This window comes from Tupaia chinensis, unplaced genomic scaffold (assembly GCF_000334495.1).
Source record: "Tupaia chinensis unplaced genomic scaffold, TupChi_1.0 Scaffold000270_2, whole genome shotgun sequence".
NCBI classification, from domain to species: Eukaryota; Metazoa; Chordata; class Mammalia; order Scandentia; family Tupaiidae; genus Tupaia; species Tupaia belangeri.
In genome coordinates, this window is record NW_006159751.1 from 2862809 (window position 1) to 2866916 (window position 4108).

Genomic DNA, 4108 nt, shown 5'->3' on the forward strand with positions numbered 1-4108 from the left:
CTAATGGTCCCCTATATCATCTTTACTTAAGTATGAAGACCTCTCCAACACAAAATCTAGAGACCATTTCACCCACTGCTGTTTGGCCGCCAGTCTCTTGTCTCTCTCTTCAGCAATGGTAAGGCAGATACCCTTTCCCCGGGGAAGAGAAATCCATGACTTGTTGACAAAAATGTTGGAGAGGAGTGGCAAGGCTGTTGCCACTGGCATCTTTCACAGGACCCACATCGAAAGAGCCAGGATGTCTCTCTCTGCTGGTGATCGCACCAACTCTTCCCAAGTTAGCACCTCCAGTCACCAGACACAGGTTACCAGTGTCGAACTTGATGGACTCAGTAATCTTGCCCGTCTTCAAATCAGTCTGAATGTGTCGTTCACCTTTCTGGGTAGCGGGTGGTATGAGCATCATGGGTCACCAGGTGAGGGGTTCCCTTTGTGCCCTCAAAGATTTTCCTCACTTTGCACAACTTGTACTTGGCCTCCTCAGGTGTAACACGATGGATGGCGAAATGACCCTTGGTGTCACAGATCAGACGGAAATTCTCTCCAGTCTTGTCAATGCTGGTGACATCCATAAAACCAACAGGGTCGGTTATGTCAGTACGGACTTTGCCAGCTGTCGCTGCCCGTGACGCTGCCGCGAACAAAGGACACACACAAAGCGGTTTCTTCCTCTCGTCCCTTTATTTTCCCCTGAGGTAGTCAGTTGTCCGCTGCCCCGCGCCCCGAGACGGGGCCAGAATAAAAGGAGTAAAGTGGCCAATCAGTGTTGTGTACACGTGTACGGAAGTGCATATAGCCTATCATATGGGCCATATGTGAGAGTCCCGTGCTGATCATGCGACTTGTTATTGGCTAGACTCCAAGTGCACGCGTTCCGGGTAAGGAACTTCTAGGAATCTGCTTACTCTTTACGCGAGTAAGAGAGTTCCGCTCGGCGCCATCTAGTGGCGCGGTCCGCGGTAGGGCATTGTCGCCCTCCACAGCCAGCAACCTTAATGAACCACTGCCTGCAGACCTTCTTTACTTCATCTCCTGCCAAAGCATACTTAAGTCTGTTCCTGAGGAAAATGATGAGCGGAAGACATCCCTTCAGCTTGTGGGGACCAGCGGATGGACCAGGGGCAAACACACTGGTCAATTTATCCAGCATCCAGTGCTTTGGAGCTGCTACCCGCTACAGATGCTTTTCAGGGCCACAAGCCATGGCTGCACTAGGAACCAAAAGAGCTGTTAATTCTTTTTAAAATTAAACAACAGGGGGATAGCAGGTGGCGTGGTGGTTAAGACACTGGACACTCCCACATGCTCACTCACAGTTTGAGTCCTGGACATGATGGCTTCCTTTCTCACTTTCCTCTCTTTCTCTGTGTCTCTCTCCGGTCAAATTAAAATAAATGAATAAATAAATAAATAATGTTAAATAAAATAATTCTTTTAAAAAATTAAACAAAGAATTACCATATGATACAGCAATTCCACTTCTGGGTATTTACCCAAAAGAAGTAAGTGAAATCAGGAACTCAAATAGACATTTACACACCCACATTCATAGCAGTGTAGGGACCCACTCAGAACCTCAGAGCTGGTATACTGATTGTTATTTTTCTTTTTTTATTGCCGGAAGGTTTGTGCCTCATCAGAGACAAGAAAGAACAAGAAAGAGAAAGTACTCCCCAAAGGGGTGTGGTCATGCCACAATCCCTTCTTTTTCACTTCATCCTTTTGGGATTTGGGGTTAGTGTAATGGCTATGTTGCTGAACTCCCATGTAGTCGACTGCGGTTTGAGTCCTGGACCTGGCGGTTTGCCAGAGAGACAGAAAGTACTCAGCAGTGGGGTATGTTCACACCACTTCTCCTTCCTGTCAGGATTTGGGGTATCCATGCACACAAGCACAATGTCTCCTTTTAAGCCACTAAGGCCAGGATTCGAACCAAAGTCAGTCATGTGGGATCCAGCTCCCAATGCATAGCACTTAACCACTGGGCTACGGGGCCATCCTGTATGCTTTCCTGTTTAAAACCTGCCAATGACCTAGGATGGATGGAAGACAAGATATTTCTCTTTGACTATATTCTAAAAACCCATTTATCTCTCCAAAAAGCCATTTGTTTTCCCATAAATGCTTTTCTCCCCTTCCTCTCCACTTACTAAGATGGTGTGTAAACCTAAATTCTCACTACCCCAAACCCACTTCCCACAGGTACCCATAAGAAAGGAATAGCTTTATCTCTGAAGACACAGAGACACAGAGAAGAATCTGAACAGGCTTTGCTCTGCCACCCCCGCCCCAGTTAATTACCGTTGGGCCGGCCATAGCCCCTTTATCCGATCGTTCTTCTCATGACAATCTCCTCTTTACCATGTTTACCAAACCTATGCATAAAATACACAGGCTTCCCTGTTTCTTTGGATCTTCATTTTAGAAGGCTTCAGTATTATCTTAGTCCTCTACTGTGTTACTAACAGACTGGGTGAATTATAAAGAATAGAGGTTTATTTACTCACGATTCCTGTGGCAAGAAAGTCCAAAACTGTAAGGCATTTGGCTGGCTATATCACAACATGGCTGACAGAAACAGAGAGGATGCCAGGCATGGGCAGAGAGAAATATCTGGGGACAGCTATTTGACATAAACCCTGCTCCTGTAAGAACTAATCCCCTCCTGGAGCCGGCAGGTGTTGTGGTAGTTGAGGACGCTGGACTCCCACATGGCTGATTGTGGTTCAAGTCCTGGGCCTGGTGGCTTGCTTTCTCACTTTCCTTCTTTCTCTCTTTCTCTATCCCTCTCTGGTCAAATTAAAATAAATATATAAGTAAAGTTAAATAAAATAATTCTTAAGAAAAAGAACTAATACTCTCCCAGGAGAGCTGGAATTCACACTCAGTCTGTGCAAGACAACCGTAAACCAGTCATGAGGCCAATGCCTCCATCCAATCATCACCCACAAGGTTTCACCTTGTAAAGGTCTTACCACCTCCCAAAGCCATGACTTTGAGGAACAACTTCCAAAACATGAAACTTTTGGGGGCAAACCATTAATAAATAACATGTAGTTAATTAACATGTCCTGTTAATGTTTTATTGTTTGTTTGTCTGTTTATTTATTTATTTATTTATTTATTTATTTATTTATTTGTTTAATAGCAAGAGAGACAGACAGACAGCTAGTACCCTCAACAGGGTCCTAATGCCACAATCCACCCTGCGCTTTAGCCAGCCCTGATCATGGGACCTATATGCCTGGTATACTCAGGGATGTCTCTGTACACAAACTTGGAACTTTCCATGTGGGCCAGCCTCACAGTGTCGTGTTTATCACTGTGCCACTGTTTAGTCTCTAAAACTCATGTTAAATAAGTTTATGTTTTTTCTCTTGCTAATCTGTCTTTTATTATAGGTGTTTTAGACATGAACCTAGCAATGGATGAGAAAATAAAAATTTTTTTTGAAAAGACAGAGACTTTTTTACTACAGGGTGTATGTACTCACTGGAGAGACAGAGAGAGACGGAGAGACAGAGAGATACAGAGAGACAGAAAGGAAGAAATCACCCCCTTTGGGCACACAGGCCCGCTATCCCTTCTCCTTCCTTCTCCTCCTGGGATTTTTGGGCACACAGGCATACGCACTTGGTGTGAGTTTGAAGCCACCGGCTCTGGGACTTGAACTGCGGTTGGCCATGTGGGAGTCCAGTGACATGATTGCTATGCCATCTGCTGGAACCAGAGAAAAGAAATTTTTAGTCTACACACACATAAATCGTTTTTTTTTCTCTTGTTGATCTGACTTTAATCAGTTTAATTTGTAAGCCCATTCACTGAGTAAGAGGAAAGAGGAAATATTTTTCCTCAGCTATGGCAGCATTATTCAGGATAGCCAAAAGGCAGAAGTAGCCCAAGTGTCCATCAACAGATGAACAGATAAACAAATGTGGTATATCCATACAACACAATATTATGATCCATAAAACGAAAGAAAGTACCAATACGTGCTACAATAAAGCAAGAAAACATTTGCTAAGTAAAAGAAACCAGACACAAAGGGTTACATATTGTATGCATTTATGGGCACATCCAAAGTCGGCTAGAAGCCAGACAAGCG

General features: G+C 44.3%; 1 pseudogene; it reads right to left on the reverse strand.

Annotated features, from left to right (window-relative positions):
• Positions 1-944, reverse strand: LOC106734974 (40S ribosomal protein S4, X isoform-like; annotated as a pseudogene).
• Between the last annotated feature and the right edge of the window lie 3164 nt (positions 945-4108).